This window comes from Narcine bancroftii, chromosome 9 (assembly GCF_036971445.1).
Source record: "Narcine bancroftii isolate sNarBan1 chromosome 9, sNarBan1.hap1, whole genome shotgun sequence".
In the NCBI taxonomy this organism is placed as follows: domain Eukaryota; kingdom Metazoa; phylum Chordata; class Chondrichthyes; order Torpediniformes; family Narcinidae; genus Narcine; species Narcine bancroftii.
In genome coordinates, this window is record NC_091477.1 from 11,144,118 (window position 1) to 11,164,724 (window position 20,607).

Here is a 20,607-nt window from a genome sequence, read left to right on the forward strand (position 1 = left end):
AGAACAGAGTGTGTGCTGGGTGGTGTGGATGATTACTGCTGATCTCCAATGGCAGCACTCCACACATATTTTCTTGACCTCGGGGAGAGCTTTGCATGTGATGTACTGGGCTGTGCCCATTACCTTTTGTGGGGCTTTCCACTCAGAGGTATTGGTGCCCCATGCCAAAAAAAGAGTATTTTGGGTTATTCCATATTTATTTCTTAATTGTTCAAATGATATTAATGAACCCCTTTCATATCAATCTTCAACATTTGTAATCCCCTTATACAACCAAATATCTAAAAATTGATTATCTTTTGGAAAAGATATAAGGGAATTTTGAATGAAAGGCATTTTGGGACTTAGGTTAATTTCTGATTTCAGGTGGATGTAATGAGGAGGTTCATGATATTTCCTCCAGCAGGAACTAGTTGGAAGTCACCTATCCTGTCAATCAAATCTTAGCCCGCCCACAGGTGAGTGCACACCTTGCTATTGGCTCCTTTAATCATCTTACCAATTTTGGGCATATCTGCCCCTAAAGCCAGCTGCTCTATAAAATTTAACATGTGGAGCAGCTCTTCCTCTTTTCACTGATGATTGAACCCTAGCTCCACTCCAGGTGGGAAGTCATATTGTTAAGTGTGTGTCATTAAAGGGTGCGGAGCGGTAGTTGGTTCATGCCTTTATTGTAATCTTGTAACGTACTGTATTTGCAATCGATTGCGCTGCTGTGCCTGTTGGTTATCAAGGAGGGTGGGTACTGTTTTATACTGTCTTTTTACACTCTCTGTGGGTATCGCAGACTGTAGCATCTCTTGGTTGTTCAGTTGCATCTGCTGCATGTGTGTGTGTGTGACCCCTGTTGCAACTATTAATGAAGATTCTCATTTTGTAATAAAACTGCTTTCAGACTCATTGCTTCTCAAACCCGCGCACTTGCTCTCACCATCACAGTGGGGTTTGCTGATTTTATCCGTGACCTCATGGGTTTCCCACACATTCCTTGATTATGACCGAATGACATGCTGGAAAGTTACTTGTTGACTCCAAATTTACGTAGTTGGGCAGGGAGGAAATCAAGGGCTATTGATGGGCATGTGAAGGAGAATAGTTGATGGGGAAATAAGTGGAGAATGTGCCAAATGGCAATGCTCTGAAATTCCATGTAAAAATGAATAGAAGGTCTGTGCCAATCATTTGTGGGAATTTGTTGAATTTGTGATATATGTTCACTCAAAGGTAATTCTCTCTCTAATAATCTGTGGCCTTTACAGAGATTTGGATGATGCAGTTTCTGGGTTTTAGATGTTTCAAAAGGGATAGGATGTTAGTTAAAAGGGAAGTGGGGGTGGGGAGTTGCATTGCTAGTCACAGGGATAGTATCACAGCTCCAGAAAGGGAGGATATTGTGGAGGGATCGTCTATTGAGTCAGTGTGGGAGGAAGTCAGAAGCAGGAAGGAAGTGATCACTCCCTTGGGAATAGGTTCTCAGATAGGTTCCAGGCCACCGAGGACCAGAAAAGTAGGCAGATTTTGGAGAGATGCGAAAATAATGAGGTTGTTGTCATGGGGGGACTTCAATTTCCCAAATATTTACCCATGATTCCTCAGTGCAAAAGGTTCAGATGGGACAGAATTTGTGAGGTGTGTCAAAGAATGATTCTATTGGACTGATTGAATTAAGTATTTAGGTATAATTTTGAATGTTAATTATCAATCTTTATATAAATTAAATTATGTTCCGTTAATTAAAAAAAATAAAAGCTGATTTGATTAAGTGGAAAGATTTACCTATTAATTTATTGGGTAGGATAAATGCAATTAAGATGAATATTTTCCCACATATGCAATATTTGTTTCAATCTATTCTATATTTACTTGATAATATTTTTTTTTCGAGATTTGAATAAAATGGTCAGGGAGTTTTTATGGAGAGGTAAATTTTCAAGAGTAGCCTTGAATAAATTAACTTGGAAATATGAGTTAGGGGAATTACGTTTATCACATTTTCGAAATTATTATGAAGCATCTCAACTTAAATTTATTAGTTCATTAATGGATTTGGAATGGCCCCCTAGTTGGGCCAAAATTGAGATGGCAAATATTTCTGAATTTGAAATACATCAATTTTAGTTTAGATGGAATATAAATTTGTTACAGCAACATAATGTGCCTATATTGAAACATTTAATGAAGTTATGGGTAAAGAAAAAGAAAATGATAGGTTTTAGGGGTGAATTATCGGCTTTGACTTCATTGTATAATAATCAACTTATTTCTTTTTCAATACACAATCGAAGTTTATTACATTGGAGATTTAAAGGTGTGGAAAATTTGGGAGATTGTTTTAAAGAAGGTAAATTTTTATCTTTTAATCAGATGAGGGACAGTTATGGTATTGATAAGAACTCTCTATTTATTTATTATCAAATTCGATCTTTGGTAAAACGTGTTTGGTAGAGATATGATTTTACCTGAAATGACTAAATTTGAGACTTTTCTTATGAAGGTACCAGAGAAAGTTATATTTCATCTATGTATTAAATATTACAGGATGGTATGGATAAAAAGGGTTGGGATAAATCCAAAAGTAAATGGGAAGTCGAGATTGGTTTTATTTTTTCCGAGGATGATTGGTTAGATATTTGTTATAATAGTGTAACTAGATTGATAAATGCACACTATGCAATGATTAATTATAATTTTTTACATCAATTATACTTAACACCTGAAAAACTAAAAAAGTATGGTTTTTATGAATCAGATTTGTGTTTTAGATGTGGTAATTCTATTGGAACTTTTTTTCATGCTGTTTGGTCATGTATACATATACAATCTTTTTGGAAGAAAATTCAATTGTTTTTAGAATACCTGTATAAGATTAAAATACTTTTAGATCCGACAGTGTTTTTATTGGGTAGTTTGCAACATCTGAAAGGTTTGGGATTAGATAAATTTCAACTTGCTTTTGTATATTTAGCATTATCTGTAGCGAAAAAATGTATTGCTAGTACGTGGAAAGATACAAATATGATTGATATTAATAGATGGCATAATGAGATGAAATATTGTTTAATAATGGAAAAAACTGCATATATTTCATATGATAATTATAGTTTTTCTATTAATAAGTGGTTGTTATATTCAGAATATTTACATTTCAATTTAAATTGATTAGATTTTAATATGTATGCTTAATTTTTTCTTAATATTTTTTCTTTTTTTTCTTTATGGCTCTCCTTAGGAGAGTTGGCTGAAGGGGGGGGGGTCTTATTTTCTTTTTTTTTCTCTATATATAAAAAATATTGGTCATGTTTAGAGTTACTTGTTGTATATGTCATGTACTAATTGTTTTCTGAACGACATAAATAAAGTTTTTTTTAAAAAAAAAGAATGATTCTATTTAGCAGTCGATTGGAGACGAGGCCATACTGGATCTAGTTCTGAGCAACAAACCTTGTGTGGTGACATGGGTCTCAGTGGGCGAACACTTTGCAGTCAGCGACAGTGGCCACGACTCCCTGATCATTAGGATAGCTATGAACAGTATAGGAACAGACAAAAATGAGGAAGTGTTTAATTGGGAAAGGGCTAATTATGATGGGATTAGCCAGGAACTTGAGAGAGTAAATTGGGAACAGATGTCCTCAGGAAAATGCGCAGCAAAAATGTGGAGGATGTTTAGTGATTGGTTTCTGGATAGTTTTGTCCAATTGAGACAGGGAAAGGGTGGAAGAGTAAAGGAACCATTGTTGACAAGAGAGATGGAACAATTAACCAAGAGGAAGGAAGCATAAAGAAGGTTTAGAAAACAAAAGTCAGGCATGGCTCATGAAAGTTATCAGGAAGGGACTTAACAGAGTTAGAAAGGGGCAAGTAGAATTAAGGGAAAACCTAAGGCCATCTACACATACGTGAAGAACAGGAGCTCACAAACTGAGTTTTTTTAGGAAGTTGATGATGAAGAAATTGATGAGGTAGGGTGGTGGATGATGTGTATATGAATTCTAGTAAGGTTTTCAATAATGTTCCCCATTGTAGGCTCATCCAGGAGGTTATAAGGTTCCAACCCAAAACTTCGACTGTCCATTTCTCTCCATGGATGGTGTCTGACCTGCTGAATCCCTCCAGGTCCCCTTTGTTATTCCTCTCTCACTTGCTCGCTCGCAGATGTAAATCTAGGAGAAGTTTGCTCTCTCCTTTAAATTTTGTCCGTTCATACTTCACCAGAATCCAGCTCAGAAGGAGAGGAACAAAGAGCAAGGAGTATGTAGCATCTGCTAACGGCAGGCGCTACCGAAATGAGAGACGTCCACACACCACAAGGTGAACCAGTAACTGAACTTTATCTTAGAATTCCTCATGCTCTCGAGGAGACCGCCCACTTCCTGTGAGGGTCGTGCTGGCCTTGGGAAGTGACATCAGTGCATTGTGGTGTCACTCCCCATCCAGCGGCATGCAACATGGAAGCGGCGCTGTCCCCTAGGCAACGCGTGTCACCGACTGTGGACTTCTCCTTGGAAGGAAAGGGGGGCTCGCGACATCTTGTGTCAGAGGACTGGGGTGGCGATTTGGCCCATCCAACCGCTTGGTCGCTCGGCCCGCTACAAGTAAAGAATTTACTAAATTTTCATGCAATATTCGCTAATATTCATATAGCAACTCAAGCAGATTTTTGTCACAATTATTTATAAATGAAATAGCTTTACTATCTTAACTTCAAAAGAGTTTCATTTTTAGTATTCTTAAATATCAGACATGACTAATTTTAACAATTTTTCCTATTTTTTTTTTAATAAATAGAATGATATATGAAATGGAAAACTGGCGTAGATGAATTAATGAGCTCAATAGAGATTGTGAGCCTACCGAACACCCACCTTGGTCTGCTTTGCCCTGCACTTCACAACAACAATTGATGATAGTTTTGTCTCCCTTACACTGTATGCCTATTAGGCATTTGCTCTGTTACCAAAGACTCTCAAAAACTTTTACACATGTACCATGGAGAGCATTCATCTGGTTGTATCCCTATCTGGTATGGAGGTGCAAATACTCAGGACAGGAAAAAACTCAAGAGGGTTGTTAACTCGGCCTGCAACATCACAAGCACCAGTCTTCACTCCATTGAGGGCATCTATAAGAAGTGGTCTCTTAAGAAAGCAACCTCGAAAGGTAAAAGTTCCATTATTGTCATGTAGTACTACATTTAGAATGTGACATACATGAAATTCTTTAACTTTGTCTTCCTTAAGGAAGACTGAGAGACGGCACTTTCTCCAGCGCCCCTCACAGAAATGAGGTCCCAGCCTCAAGGTCCCCCACAGCCCAGACTACCCCTTCTTCATTCTACTACCATCGGGGAAAAAGGTACAGGAGCCTGAACATGAGCAAAAGGGCAGCTTCTTCCCTTTCTGCATCATATTTCCGAATGAGCAATGAACCACAGACACAACCTCACTTTGTCCATTATCTTTATCTTTTATTTATTTTAATTTTTTTTAATGTTTGCATTCTGATGCTGCTGCAAAACAACAAATTTCGTGACATGTTCATGTCGGTGCAGAGATTCCACTCTCTGTTTGAGATAGCATGATTTTCCTCCAGGAGCTGTTGGTTTCTTCCCACATTACAAAGATACATGGTTGGTAGATTAATCAGACACTGTAAATTTCCCCCAATGTGCAGGTGAATGTAGGGACTAGGGACAATTGATGAGAAAGTGAGGAGAATAAAAATGTGATAAATGTAGTAATATAGTAAGTGTTTCTTAATATCAACATAGGGTCTGTTTCCAGCTGTATCTCTCTGACTAAATGCAAGGGGCTGATGGATCTCACTTTATTTTTCATTGAGCATCTTTGCTGTGTCCCCCTCTCCTTGGCCACCAACTCTACCCTCCCAAAGTTCCCTTATATCTTTATTTTGTCTCTTGTTTTCATACACTTCCTCTAGGCCGGTGGTTTTCAAACTTTTTCTTTCCACTCACATACAATCTTAAATAATCCCTATGCCATAGGTGCTCTGTGATTAGTAAGGCATTACTTAAGGTGGCATGTGAGTGGAAAGAAAAAGTTTGAAAATCACTGCTCTAGGCTGATGTCAAGTAAATTCAGTATGGTTTCATGAAGGGGATAACTTTATTGGAATTTTTTGAGGAAGTCTCAATCCAAAAGCACAGAGGGGAACCAGTAGGTGTATTGTTATACAAATTTCTGAAAGTTGTTCAATAAGGCACTTCATGAAATGATAAGTATCAAAGTAAGTGCACAGAGTTTGGGAAGTAACGTATTGGCACAGACAGACTGGCTATTCTCAACATTTTTCAACTATACACCCCCCTAGGACTCTGTTCAAAGTTCTGGTTTCTTCTGTATTTCTCTCCTACCGGCTACGTAAAAAACATTAAAAATATTTACGTTACACGAGATGAAAAGAAAACAAGGCTTTTACTTAAATGTGCTCTGGCTCCTGATGGGTGGGGTGTAGGGCACCAGTTGAGAATGGATGAGATAGAAGAAAAGTTTAAATGCAGAAAGAAATAAGTGGAGATCAGGCAAATGATAACCAGTCGGGTGCCACAAAGATCAGAACTGGGACTGCAATTGTTATAAGATTTGAATTTAACTGTTTTTGTCACTGGTACTGAGATACAATGAAAAGCTTTGCTTTGCGTGCTATCTGAGCAAGTCAACTCATACGTAAGAACAACAGGTAGCACAAATTCAACAACATGCAGCCTAGTGTTAAAGGGAAAAAAGTTCAGTTAAAATAGTTCCAAACCAACATCAATTTATGATGATCTTTACAGTTTGCTCTTGAGTCTTTTATACTAAGAGGTTTCTAAATGATTAGGAGGATGAGATGGCAGGTTCCAGCATAATGTTTAACTGCACATTGAGTATTGTGTCCAGTTTTGGTTGCCCCACTACAGGAAGGAGAGAGAGAGCACAGAAAAGATTCACCAGGATGTTGCCTGGAATAGAGGACTGTTGTAATCAGAAGAGGTTGGAAAGGCTGAGTTTCTGACAGGTGGCCTTGTAGAAGTGTAGAAAATTATGAGACATATCGATAGGATAGATAATCAGAATCTTTTTCTCAGGGCACAGGTTTACGGTGAGAGGGAAGAAGGAAGGAGATCTGTAGTTAAGTTTTTCACACAGAGGGCCGTGGATATTTGGAACAATCCGCTGGATGGGATATTGGAGGCAGAAACAACTAAGCATTGAGATGACTTTTGGACAGGTTCTTAAGCAGGAAAGATATAGAAGAATACAGACCTTCTTCTTTGGCTTGGCTTCGTGGACGAAGATTTATGGAGGGGTACCTACTGCAGGTAAGTGGTATTAACATTGTGACAGACATGAAAATGTGGACTGAAAATGCTCATTTCTGATCCCTGATGTAACCAAAGAGCCAAAAGAGAAAATCTAACATTTAAGTGGAGAAAGCTTGCAGAAAGCTGCAACATAAAGGGAGTCTGGAATCTTTGTGAATGAAAGCTAGCTAGTGCAGAAGATCAGAGGGAATGTTTACAATATTAGCCTTAATTCAATGGCATAGGAACATAACACAAGGAAATCTAACTCTAGGTGGATAAGGCTCTGAAGAAAAGATATCTAGAGTCCTGCAAGCATTTTTTTACTCTGGCAGCTTGGCACCAAATATTGGTGGCAGATCAAAGAAAATTAACTGGGATAAACCCAGGTACAGAGGACTAGTCCAACAGGGAAGCATTAACAAGTTGGGATTCTTCTCATCGGGGTTCAGAGGAAGTTCTATTAACCCTTTTGACTCCATGTCCCTGTTTTCAGGACCTACTAACAAGCGCATATACTCCATGACCCTGTTTTCCAGGGCTGGTTGTACACCCAACCACCAGCTAGTTCTTACTGGTATTCATACTGTAGTTTACTCATAGACCCAATCTGGAGTATATATTATGAAAGGTTAAAAATGGCCAGAGTTCAAAGGGTTAAAACATACAAAATAAAGCTGAAGATAAAGGTTCCATTATTGTCACATAATACTACATTTAGAATGTAACATAATTAAATTCTTTAACTTTGTCCACAGTAAGGAAAACAGAGAGTTGCCTCTTTGTCCAGTGCCCCTCATAGAAATGAGGCCCCAGTGAGATTCTGTTGGGGATAGACAAGCTAAATAGGTGAGAGAATATAGGTGAGTTAATAAAGGAAGGTTATGGTCTTAGAATGAAGAGCAGAGTCCTTGGGTTTAAGGCTGAAATAGATGGATCGATAATCAGAAGTTAGGGACCATGGGGATAAGGTAGGAAAAGTAGATTGGAAGAATGTCAGATCATTGATGATCCTACTGAGTGTTTCAAGGGCTGAGTGATCTTTTCACATTCCTTCTTCTTATGCTCTTATTATCAATGATCCATCCATCCAGCTGCCTTAACTCCTTTCCCATTAAATATAACCATGTAACTTCCCTTGGCAGCAGATCTTCTTGGCATTTTTCCTTTTCCTCAAGGGTTAATACTTTTTTAAAAGTATCCTTCCTGTCATTAACCTGCTCAAAGCCCCATGTCACCCTCTTTCTTTGTAAGCTACAATGACACCTCCAAATGCAATCCACTCTGTCCTTGAAAGTGTTCGTTTCTCTCAAATTTACATATGTTATTTCCTCTTCTGAGGTATCCTGAGATACACCATTTTTTTGCCATGCATTTTCAGGTATGTTTCCTGCATTTGCTGGCTGCCCATGCCCATCATTCTACTCAGCCAATAATATAACTACAATGCTCCATGCCTCATATTAACCTATGAGTTAAACTAACATCTCCAACTACACACTACTCAAGTTTTGGGGGACTTCCAAAAGGTAACAAGGTTAGGTCACGATTGAAATTTCATAAAGACATTCCAAAGATCAAGCAACACATTCATATCTACAATGGAACAACTAAAAGGCAGGTTTCAATTTCAGAACTGTTTGAGTTTCCACAAATAAACCCCTCAAGCAGCCAGGAATACATTTAGATAAGTTTATACACAAATGGAATCTCGAGTCACAACTTGATAGTTTCTGCTCAAAAGCTAATTGATAGAAATTAGAACTGAGACCATTTCCAATGTTAATTTTTTTTTAAAGTGGACGATAAATGCATTTGAAATGTCCTGAAAATGAAGTCATGCCAGGCACTATGAAACTTAACAGAAGAATCTTTATTGTATGACCCTGAACACTGGCTCACAAAACACTAAAGAGGAGATGAATATTATCAACATTGGGCAATGTACCAGCAGCAGTTAAGCCAGGTCTAGTTGTGTTCTGGTTGATTTTCCATTTCTTTCACCTAAGATGTTGCCTTATATTATGAGCATATTTAATATTTCCTGTTTTACTTCGTTCTTCCAGAATCTTTCATGTTTTGCTTTTGATAATTACCCTGGTCTATTTTCAAATGGAACGACAGGTCATTTCTGCCAGAGTGCAGGGGCAGATAGGTATTGGGCAATTGTCTCATCCGAACGCCTGCATGTCCGCATGACAGTGGAACATCCATCCTATTTTCCATTTACAATCCTCGAATTTACATCTTCCGGTATCTAAGGCTAGAGTTTTGACAAATGAGTCTTGGCTGAAGCAAGTTTCTAATTTCTGGTCATCATTATGGGGCACTTATTCAGAAGTGAACATAAGCCAGTTTGACTTGTATTGGTTCCCAGTTTGAATGAGTCAAATTGCCGAAAGATTCATGCAGCATAAAAACCGGCCTTTGGCCTCATTGTTTCCATGCCTAACAATATTAATCCTACACTGCTCCCCCTTCTTTCGACATTCCCATCAACTTCCACAGAATCTTCACCTCAGCTACATGGAAGGGGTGGCCGATTAGCCAATTACCAAACTAGCTGTCTTTGGAAAGTGGGAGGAAACCAAGGCTTCCAAGGGAAAGTTGCAGGGAGAATGTACAAACTCCACATGGACAGCAGGAAAGGTCAGGAATGAACCACAGTCACTGGAGTTGCGAGACAGCATCTCTATTCACCATGCCATGGTGATGTCCAATATTCAAGTTTCAAAGTTCAAGGTTCTCACTGTGTGAGTCCTTCCACTGCAAGTTGCCAGCAGCCTGCAGCCTGAGCAGCCACTATTGGCAATACTAAACTAGTAAATGAAGTTTACTTTCACCCTGTTTTTATCACTTATTATTGCTTGACAAACTAGCATTTATTAAATTGTTTATCTTTATGTGGACAGACACAAGGTGGAAAGCTTACTTTTGCGTGCCAGAGAGGCTGTCTGGAAAGAGACCTAACATTCCAGCAACATTTTTGAATTACAAAACAAATCTTTTGACAGAAAGTCTCATCAAGTTGCAAGATTAATTATGACATAATTGGCAAATCAAATTCAAAGTTTTAGTCAAAAATGACATCAGTGTCCTTTGGGGAATATGGCACACATGCACTCCTGTCAGTGTGCTGGGAGAAATGGTTTCTGTCGGGGCTTGCTGAATATTGCAAATTGCTCTTGGAGGGTGGTGCAACGTAGGAGACCCAGGTTCAGCCTCAACCTCAGCTGCTGTCTGTGGAATTTGCATGTTCTTTTTTGACTGTACAAATTCCCTCCGCTTACTCCAGTTCCCTCCCACATTCTCCCACTCATCTGCTCATTAAGGTTAATGTAATGTATCATTATACATTAATCTCAATGAGTAGATGAGTGGGAGAATCTGGGGGTAAAATACAGGATTAATGTAGGGTTAGTGGAAATGGAAGGATGATATTACATACTCCATTAAGTACCTGCTTCCTGCTGTATTTCCCTATGTTTCTATATTTCCAGTACTCATGGTGAAGGTGGTTGAGAATCCCTATAATATTTGCTTGAAATACCAATAACTTTGCTGCTTTTATTTTATAGTCATAAATATTTGAAAAAAAAACTATATGGTCAGTGATGGTGCCATGCAGAGTCCATTTTCAACCTGGTTTAATGACTGTGCACTTCATTATTGGAACACTCCACCAGGCCCATATAATTTTCAAACTATGCATCAGATGGTCCTGTGTATTAGTCAGTCCTGTGTATAAGTCACCTCTCCTTTTGAGAACTTCAATTTTAGAAAGATAGACTTCATGAAAGAAACTCCAGAAACTTTCAATGAATGGAAAAGTTGGGTGAAAGAAAAGTCTAATCTTCCTCAGAAAAGCCAAAGAGAATTGTAGAAGTTCATATAATAATTCTTGTTATCATTGTGTGGTGGAACACTGCATTGCAGTCATCGCACTGCTTGGCCTGTCCCTGATACTGTAACTTCAAGGGTTCCTAATAAAGGTGGTATTGCCCTATCCCCTCCCTCAGTACGGCCTTGGAATTGGGCCAACAGCATGTAAGATATGACTGAAAGTTTATAGTGATTAAAACCTATTAATCTCAACTTCTGGTCCTTCAGGTCTAATTGATAGCACTACAAAGTGAAAATATAGCATAGAAAATACAAGGAATACATAGAACATCCAATAAGAATGACATGGCTAAGGTAAGTGAACACTTTTGACACAGTTTATTTCATTATGGTAGATCTGGCATATTCAGTAAGTGAGAGGTTGTTCTGATGCTTAAGTGATAATTCTTACAGTGTTCTGGAGCGTCTTAACTACAGCTGTTTTTTTTAAAATTATTGGAAGTACTTTGAGAGTTTTCCAGGAGCACTCATTGAGAATTTCAGCAAAAAGCCCACTTACAGTGGTGTGATTTTTCTGCCTATAAATTTTGAGAAGCACCTACTCTAGGCTCTGTCGGGTACTCTCCGTGGAAGAACCTTCATCCCAGATGAATGTTTTCCCAGTTTTTCATGGGATTAAGTGAATTATAGGGTTGAGAATGTGGTCGTAGCTTGCTACAAAGTTCTGGTGACTGTGTAGGCTGATAACATTTTAGATTTCACGAGACAGAAGGAGGCCGTTTGGCTCATTGTTTATTCCAGTTCTCAGAACATTCCGTTGAGTCTCATTCTTCTTGTTATTTCCCTGTGATTTTTTTTCTCTCACAAGGTTGTCATTTCTGCTCTCAATCTCCTACCACCCACACACACAATGGGTAATTTACAGTAGCCAATTAATCTACTGTAGATCTTTGGGGTGTGAGAATAGACCAGAGCACCTATACATCTTCATAGAGAAGATATAGAGACCAAACAGCCATCAGAGGTCAAGTTAAACCTGGGTCACTGGAGACAAGCAACTGCAGCTGAAATCACTGCACCATGCTAGCACTCTTGTGGTGAAATGGATCTTCTGCCTGCCTGATGGTCTTGATGATGCCAGATGTGGGGACAATTAATGATAGGACGAAAATCGATATACAACTTGATGTAATGGGCCAGTGAATGTAATGCACCCTGCAGGCCTCAAATTTTTTTTAAATTAAAAATAAATTGGATATACGGTAAAACACCCTTCCGACCTATGAGCCCATGCCGCCAAATACCTCAATTATCCTACAGCCCCGTATGTTTTGAACAGTGGGAGGAAGCCAGAGCAAACAGAGAAAACCCAAGCAGACTTGGGGAGAGCCTACAAACTTCTTACAAGTAGCACTGGATTTCAACCTGGGTCGACAGCGTTGTTAACCCCTACGCTAACTGTAGTGCCCCAAATGGGTTTTTAAAAAAAATTAGAACAGGCAACAATCTCATGATGAGGCCTCAATCAGAGAGAGAGAGAAAAAAAAAACCAGGATTTTCAAGTGGTGATATCAACGTTCTATTGGATGAAATTAGACATTGTCTGGAATAATGTGAGTGAAGGACCTGAGCTAACATTTGTCACAGAATTATACAGGATAGAGCTGCATTTCCTTACCCCCAGGACTCCTTATCCAGCTCAACAAGTTCATTATGGGGCAAGGTTAACAGCAATAGGTTGAGTAGCATCAGTGGAGGAGAAAGAATGGTCAACATTTGGGCCAGAACTCTTCATTCACATTCTTCATCCTCTTGAAGGGTTCCACCTGAGATCATTGAGTATTCCTTTTCTCCAACCGTTGCTGTTTGACCCACTGAGTTCCATTTTTTGCTCCAGTTTCCAGCGAGGCATATACAACACCAGTGGCCCGGGTTCGAATCCCATGCTGTTCTTTGTGTGCCCATGTGATTTTCCTCCGGGTGCTCCGGTTTCTTCCCACCCTCCAAAAATGTATGGGGTTTGAAGGCTGGTTGGTGCTTTATGGTGGCATAGGCTCATGGGCCAGGAGGGCCTGTTACTGTGCTGTATGTCTCAATTAAAATTAAAATTAAATTTGTAGTCTTTCTTGTGTCTCGAGATTGTTGGGGATTAGAGAGAGTTTTTGGATTTTGTTTTCAAGGATGACTGGAGAGAAAAAAATAAATATTTGTATCACGTCTTCAGGAGATCCAAAAGGGCATCACAACCAGTAATTATTTGTCAAATTTCGGATTCTTGGTCACAATGCAGGAAATGGAGTTTAATGCTCAGCAAAATCTCTCTACATCAATGAGATAAATGTTTGAATAAAAAGTATTAGTAATATTGTTTGAATGTTCAAAATTGAGATATAAATATGAGGAGAACTTTTCAGAATTAGAATCAGAATTTATTGTCATGAACAAGTCATTAACTTTTTGTAGCAACATCATATAGTGTAAATATTGCCATACATTTCAGAAATTAATAAATAATGCAAGAAAATATGTCTGTGGTTCATTGTCCATTCAGAAATCTGATGGCGGAGGGGAAGAAGCTGACCTTGGGCTGCTATGATGCTCGTCTTCAGGTTCCTGGACCTTTTTCCTCATGGTAGTAGTGTGAAAAGAGCATGTCCTGGGTGGTAAGGGACCTTGAGCATAGAGGCTGCCTTCTTAAGACACTACCTCTTGTAGATGTCCTCGCTGGAATGAAAAGCTGGTGCCCGTGATGTCGCAGGCCGAGTTCACAACCCTGTGGAGTTCTTTTCCTATCCTGTGCATTGGTGCCTCCACTCCAAACAGTGATGCAACCCACATGGAATGCTCTCCACAGTACACCTGTAGAAATTTTCAAGAGACTTTGATGACATATTAAATTTCCACAAACTCCTCACAAAGTATATCCACTTCTACATTTACACCCACTAAAGAGGGCAGGTGGAATCTTGATTTAATATTTTGTTGAAAGAACAGCACAATGCAACTCTTTCTTGGTAATGCAGTGAACTCTCTGGAGTGCAGCTTGAACACTTAAACCTTCTGATGAAAATGCAAGCTAGAACTGGCCATCAAATACTCTCAGTACTTATAGTTTTGAATCATCTAGTTGGTACAGATGTTGCATTACTAAAATATTATCACATGTTATTGATATTATTGAAATGATGTCCACTGAAAGTTGCTTTGTAAATCTCTCTAAGGAGCTGTTCACAACCCTTTTCATGTCTGGATCCCTCTGCTTTAATGGGGTTTAGGATTTGACTCTATCACCTCCTCAGGAATCTCAATTTTCATACCTTTTGTGATGAAGAAAACAAAAATACTGACGATCACAGCAGGTCACCACTGTTCAAGAGGTAAAACCGGGGCTACATCAGATCTCTTGACTATGACGTTGCCTGAATCATAATTTATGTGCCGATGTGGGGTGAAACCACTTGTATATGTAAATACCTTGACCATGCTCTCACTGGCCGGCTCGTGATTTCCCCCCCCCACACCCCCCTCATTTTATTCCCCATAAAAATTGTCATGCCACAACCCTGCCCCGAGTGTGACTCCGGGTCAGTGTGAGCCAGCAACTCTATGCTGTCCATCTCTAACTAAAAAAAGCCTACAGTTCCAATATTTCAGTCTCTTGGTTAATTGATCGTGCTTCATGATGTAACAGGTCAGCACTTCATTAATGATCCTTCTTACACCCAGAGAATTGCTGACAAACCTTGTCTTTGAGAAGTGAGCCAACATTTTGTTTTTAATTGTGATATCTTGTTCTGCAAAGTATGAATGAACAGGCATTGACCAGTCCAGTGTCTATTATTAGACATTAGTTGGAGAGTAAGGAAGTGAACCCCTTTTTCCCTTTCATCAAAATATGGATTGATATTACATGCTTGCAGGACCACATGAGTTAGACCATAAGACCATAGGAGCAGAGATAGGCCATTCTGACATGGAGTCTGCCCCACCATTTAATCATGAGCTGACACATTTGCTCACTCAGGCCCACTGCCCAGCCATCTCCCCATAACCTTTGATGCCCTGGCTAATCAAAAACCTATCGATCTCTGTTTTAAATGCACCCAATAACCTGGCCTCCACAACCACCTGTGGCAACAAATTCCACAGATTAATCACCATCTGACGCAAGAAATTCCACTGCTTCTCTGTTCTAAGTGGACGCCCTTCAATTGTGAAGTTGTGTCCTCTTGTCCTAGATTCCCCCACCATGGGAAACAACCTTTCTCTATCAACTCTAACCATGCCTTTCAGCATTAAAAATGTTTCACTGAGATCCCTCCACATTCTCCTAAATTGCGATGAGTGCAGGTTGAATCTGAAGGAATAGAAGTGCAGTGATCCCATGAAAATAAATGGCAAGCAGTTATCTTATTCCTACACAATATAATTAACTCAACTGGCATAGAATGATGCACTAGGGACCTGCTTTATATAACAGACCTCATGCTAACTGCTGCTCCTTGAGCTGAACCAATCATAGGTTTGAGGCTGGTTCTCGAGGAAATTCGCATACCATCCTATGCACAGTTATTCCTAGACAGCTGTAGTGAGACGACTTTTAATTCAAATGCAGCAGCTCATATCAGATATTATTATTGACATTTAATAAAACAGAAATGTAATATTACACAGAATTGCCTTTAGTCTGCTATAAGGTAGGCAGAATTTGTCATTAGCATGGTTCGGTTCCCCTGACATTCAGAGAAAAAAATAGAAGCAAAAGAGAGTCCCCCCCTAGAGTCACTGACTGTCTGTGGATTTGCCTCCAGCTCACCCGCAGCCTCTGCAGTTGCAGAAGCCTCCAGTTCAGTTCAAATCATCGACAACCTGAACCCAGATCCAAACCTCTGACGAGATGAGGAAGCCTTCAGCGCCCAGGGCCCGTCAGGAGCCCTCTTAGTTCTCAGCGTCCTCTCAAATCCAAGCTCCGCTACCTGGTTCTCATGAGCCAGTCTCCAGCAGCCCGCAGCCTGGTGTGAGGCCCTCCACCTCAAGTTGCCAGGAGCCCACAGCCTGGTGTGAGGCCCTCCACCTCAAGTTGCCAGGAGCCCACAGCCTGGTGTGAGGCCCTCCACCTCAAGTTGCCAGGAGCCCACAGCCTGGTGTGAGGCCCTCCACCTCAAGTTGCCAGGAGCCCACAGCCTGGTGTGAGGCCCTCCACCTCAAGTTGCCAGGAGCCCGCAGCCTGGTGTGAGGCCCTCCACCTCAAGTTGCCAGGAGCCCACAGCCTGGTGTGAGGCCCTCCAGCTCAAGTTGCCAGGAGCCCACAGCCTGGTGTGAGGCCCTCCACCTCAAGTTGCCAGGAGCCCGCAGCCTGGTGTGAGGCCCTCCACCTCAAGTTGCCAGGAGCCCACAGCCTGGTGTGAGGCCCTCCACCTCAAGTTGCCAGGAGCCCGCAGCCTGGTGTGAGGCCCTCCACCTCAAGTTGCCAGGAGCCTGCAGCCTAGTGTGAGGCCCTCCACCTCAAGTTGCCAGGAGCCCGCAGCCTGGTGTGAGGCCCTCCACCTCAAGTTGCCAGCAGCCCGCAGCCTGGTGTGGGCTCCTCGCCCGCAAGTCACCAACACCTCACTGCCTATGTGTGTCCTTCGGCTGCAGAGATCCCCGCAGGTCCCCCACCATGGTCACTGCCCTTAGGGTTGACTCCTCTGCTTCTTAATGAAGAGTGTTCACGCCATTATGGGTGCCTTGCACTAATCCACTGCTGCCCCAGAGTCTGCAACCCCTTGTGGCCACTGCCGAACACAGGTGCCCCAATCTTGTGTATAGACTCCACGATAACAGGATTTTAAATAAAACACTGTCAGCTCCATAAACAGGCTGTTTAAAGCCTGTATGGAACTGTTGGTAGTAGGACTGAGTGGTAGAATCCTTCAGGGTGGGGGGGGGGGGGTGGGGGGAGTGTTGTGTCTCTGCCGTCCTGTGGTCCACAACAGCAGCGATGACATTTCATAAACTTTTTTTGTGGGAATTCACATTAAATTAATTCAATTTAATTTAAAAGCTCATATCAGCTCTGCAGGCTATAAAACAATTGGACTGTTATAAGAATCCATGTTTTTACAAGAACGAACTCTGCTGCACTCAACTGGCCTTCCAGCAGACTGTGTGGCTGGCAATCTCTGGAGATACCTTAGAGTGAGTTACTAAAGGTCAGCAGATCACATCCTGAAGTGACATCGACTTCTTCTTTAATGAGTTATTAATGGAATCCCAATGGAGAAAGGTATTTTGCTGTCTTTCCATTTTAGGAAAATTCCCAAAGTGGGCGATGGCTTCTAAAGATAGACTGAGTCACCAAAATAAGGAATGTGGACAGAAATTGACGTAAGGTTAACTCGATGAATGAGCAAAATATGTGACTATTTAATTGCCTTCAAGTTGTTAACATATTCCTTTCTCAGTGCTTGCTATCAAATCTCTTGGTCTCCTGGGTAGATAATGCTGATCTCTGGGAACAAATACCAGCATTGACCACTTCCATTCTCATTCTCACTGGAAGATGTCATTGTGTGGATGTATCTCAGCCAGATGGGAAGTCACTTTCAATTGCCCTCTCCTTAATTATGCCTCAAGTTTAAATTTATTGTCATAGACAGAAGTACAACATGTAGGTGCAATGAATGTTTTACTTGCTGCAGCTTCCCAGGTACATAAAGCACACAACTCACGAGGAGAGAAAATATATAGTACTAAAGGAAGCTGGAAAATAAAAAAAAATAAATAAGGCATACAGTGTGAAATGAAATGATGTCATAAAACGATCATCTCCTTACATTCCTACTTCAGGAATTCTACTGAGATTGAAACACAAGAAGTCTGCAGAGGCTGTGATTGCAGTAAAACATACTTTGAAGACCGTCTCATGCCTGAAACCTCAGTTATATATCTTTACATCCTGTAGCATGGTTGCTGCGAGGCCTGCTGAGCTCCTCCTGCACTTCTAGGTTTTTACTCCCTGGAATTCTACTCCCTCTCCATTTGTCAGCCATTAATCAATTTTGCATACTGTCACACAGTTTATTTCCACACCGTAAATGCCAAAATTGTCACCATATTTTTATTTAAATACATTGATTACTAATAACCTCGAATTGCCCTACCCTGTTCATCATTCACAGATTGAGAAAGAAACCAGAGAGTGTGACTCAAAAACGGTGTTTGCTGCTGCTCTGTATCCTGCTACAGCATCGGATCCACACTGCTGAAGATCCAACTGAGCTGGGTAGGTCACGTCTCCAGAATGGAGGACCATTGCCTTCCCAAGATCGTGTTATATGGCGAGCTCTCCACTGGCCACCGTGACAGAGGTGCACCAAAGAAAAGGTACAAGGACTGCCTAAAGAAATCTCTTGGTGCCTGCCACATTGACCACCGCCAATGGGCTGATCTCGCCTCAAACCGTGCATCTTGGCGCCTCACAGTTCGGCGGGCATCAACCTCCTTTGAAGAAGACCGCAGAGCCCACTTCACTGACAAAAGACAAAGAAGGAAAAACCCAACACCCAACCCCAACTCACCAATTTTCCCTTGCAACCGCTGCAACCGCGCCTGCCTGTTGAAGAAGACCGCAGAGCCCACTTCACTGACAAAAGGCAAAGGAGGAAAAACCCAACACCCAACTCCAACCCACCAATTTTCCCCTGCAACCGCTGCAACCGTGTCTGCCTGTCCCGCATCGGACTTGTCAGCCACAAACGAGCCTGCAGCTGACGTGGACATTACCCCTCCATTAATCTTTGTCCGCAAAGCCAAGCCAAAGAAAAGAAGAGTATCCTGGCACTTGAAAATGAGCAAAGGCTGCTAAGAAATGGCTTGATTGAGTGAACCAGGAGGAATTGCTCTCACTGGCAGATGAACTTGTGTCTAAAGGTGTCCAATTTACGAATATTGACAGAAGAAGCAGCAGGGAAAGAAGGAACAAAATATGATCAGGACAGCACAGGGCACAGGAACAACAGGCCTAATGCTGGCAAATGCAATTAATATCAATAAATTCAACGGTTGGCATGGGAAAGGTGAACTGAGTGGCCCATTTCTGTGCTGTAAGCTGACTCTAAGCCAGTGTTTTCAATTTTTTTTCCTTTCCCCTCACATACCACCTTAAGTCTTCCCTATGCCAAAGGCGCTCTGTGATTAATAAGGGATGTGAGGGGAAAGAAAAAGTTTGAAAACCACTGTTTGAATTGTACCTCATTGACTCGTTATGTGCACGGTTTCAGAACTCCAAAGGATATGGGCCAATGACAATGTTTCTCAAGCAAGATATTTCAGTAACAATTGGGTCTAGAGCAGTGGTTCTCAATATTTTTTTCTCTACTCACGTACCTCCTTAAGCAATCCCTTACTAATCACAGAGCACCGATGGCATAGGGAGTACTTAAGGTGGTACATGAGTGGAAAGAAAAAGTTTGAGAACCACTTCCGAAGCTTCAGAAGGCAAGCAAATAGAACATCATTGCAGGCTACGAGGAAATTGAAGGAGTAGACTAATTTCAGATTTCATATTTATTGTCACAGTAGATACATGGCATCACATACAATCCTGAGATTCTTTTTCCTCTGGGCAAGGCAGAATTGCCACTTCTTGGCAGTGTAAAAATAATGACTCAATGTACACGTAAATAAAGAAATGTAAACTAATTGTGCAATACAGGGAGAGAAAAAAATCAAAGTGCAAAAGTCTTTAAATGAGCCCCTGATTGAGTTTGTGGTTGAGGAGTCTGATGGTGGAGCGGGGAGCAGCTGTTCCTGAACCTGGTGGTGAGAGTCTTATGGCATCTATACTTCTTTCCTGATGGTTGCAGCAAGAACAGAGCATGTGTGGGGTGCTGTGGATCTCTGATGAATGCTGCTACTCTCCGATGGCAGTATTCCCTGTCGATGTTTTCAATGGTGGGGGAAGGTTTTACCCATGATGTCCTGGGCTGTGTCCACTACCTTTTGCAAGGATTTACCCTTGGGGATATTGGTGTTCCCATACCAGACCATGATGCAGCTGGTCAGACTAAGCAGATTGCTATTTCAAAGGGCTAGCAAAGGCATTATGTACCAAAAGGCTTGTGCATCATTCATCTGATTCATTTGACCTATTTTTGTTCTCTATCTTCCTTCCCTGCAAGTATTGTTTTTCAATGTCTGTGTGGTTTCACTGGTAGTATTTGCATTATACCGTGGTGCATTTTTCAATTATAATTTCCATGTGTAAGCTTTGGTTCTGACTTTTTGACCACCTCGAACATGTTTGCCGGATGCAAATGAATTTACTTTGGGAGTGGCCACTTATATTAATTTTAATCTCTCCATGGACTTTCAAGTAGGACTCTAGCCACATCATGTGCAAGTACCACCATCACTGAAGTCCATCTCCTTCAGAGTGCTCCTTGATAGATGGCCTGAGACCAACATGCACTAGATGTTAA

At 41.0% G+C, this 20,607-nt stretch overlaps 1 protein-coding gene across 8 annotated transcripts in view; it reads left to right on the top strand.

Moving 5' to 3' along the window:
* Positions 1–20,607, top strand: part of spry4 (sprouty homolog 4 (Drosophila)) — a 122,220-nt gene that overhangs the window by 89,533 nt on the left and 12,080 nt on the right. For 5 of the 8 annotated variants that reach the window (XR_011344704.1, XR_011344709.1, XR_011344708.1 and 2 more), the window contains exons 2-5: positions 367–458; positions 4,789–5,160; positions 7,088–7,321; positions 11,414–11,500. The gene's annotated coding sequence lies outside the window, so the exon portion shown is untranslated. Of the gene's footprint in view, positions 1–366; positions 459–4,788; positions 5,161–7,087; positions 7,322–8,065; positions 8,167–11,413; positions 11,501–20,607 lie in introns of those variants that run through there. The other 3 variants (XR_011344705.1, XR_011344707.1, XR_011344706.1) reach the window with 3 other exon arrangements.